This window comes from Dermacentor andersoni, unplaced genomic scaffold (assembly GCF_023375885.2).
Source record: "Dermacentor andersoni unplaced genomic scaffold, qqDerAnde1_hic_scaffold ctg00000040.1, whole genome shotgun sequence".
In the NCBI taxonomy this organism is placed as follows: Eukaryota; Metazoa; Arthropoda; class Arachnida; order Ixodida; family Ixodidae; genus Dermacentor; species Dermacentor andersoni.
In genome coordinates, this window is record NW_027314753.1 from 4,130,828 (window position 1) to 4,131,973 (window position 1,146).

Consider the following 1,146-nt stretch of genomic DNA (forward strand, 5'->3'; position numbering starts at 1 on the left):
ATCATTCAATGGAATGTCAGAGGTCTACTTAGGAATCTTGATGATGTACAAGAACTCATCCATAAACACAATCCAAAAGTGCTGTGTTTACAGGAAACACACTTGAAATCAAAATACACAAACTTTCTTCAACAGTATGTCACATTTCGCAAAGATCGCGATGATGCTGTCGCATCATCGGGTGGTGTTGCAATTATAATTCAAAAAAACATAGCCTGTCAACGTGTACAGCTACGAACGGCCCTTGAGGCAGTGGCGGTTCGGGCTATTCTGCTGAAGAAACTTATCACTATTTCCTCGCTTTATATTCCCCCACATTATAAGCTAAGCAAACATGAATTTCAGTCCTTTATAGATGAATTGCCAGAACCCTATGTTGTTCTTGGCGATTTCAGTGCGCATAACTACCTGTGGGGCGACCCTCATATAGATGCGCGAGGACGTCTTGTCGAACAATTCCTTTTTTCTTCTGGTGCGTGTCTGTTGAATAAGAAGCAACACACATATTATTCTCTAGCAAACAGAACCTATTCTTCCATAGATCTTAGCATAGTCTCCCCGTCTGTACTGCCTGAACTTGAATGGGAAGTTGTCGACAACCATTACGGCAGCGACCACTTCCCTATACTGCTAAGATCACCTAAAGAAAATGAATATCCACCACACGCTCCTAGGTGGAATATTGACACAGCAGACTGGGAGAGGTTCCGAAACCTAACTAGTATATCATGGGACGACATGTCCTCTTTACAAATCTATGCTGCTGTGGAGTACTTCATAGCCTTTATAATAGATGCCGCATCTAAATGCATACGTGAATTAAGTGGCTCGGCATGCAAACGGCATGTCCCATGGTGGAACAATGAATGCAGAATCGCACGTAGGAATCAGAACAAAGCGTGGGAGATGCTACGCGCTTCGCCCACTGCAGAAAATCTTGTCAACTTTAAAAAAGTAAAATCCCAAGGTAGGAGAGCCCGCCGACAGGCCAGAAGAGAAAGCTGGCAAAAGTATCTATCGAGTATTAACTCGTTTAGGGATGAGGCCAAAGCCTGGAACAGAGTAAATAGGATTAGAGGTAGGCAAACATACTCAGTCCCCCTGGTAAACACACAGGGCGATACACTCCAAGACCAGGCCAACTCA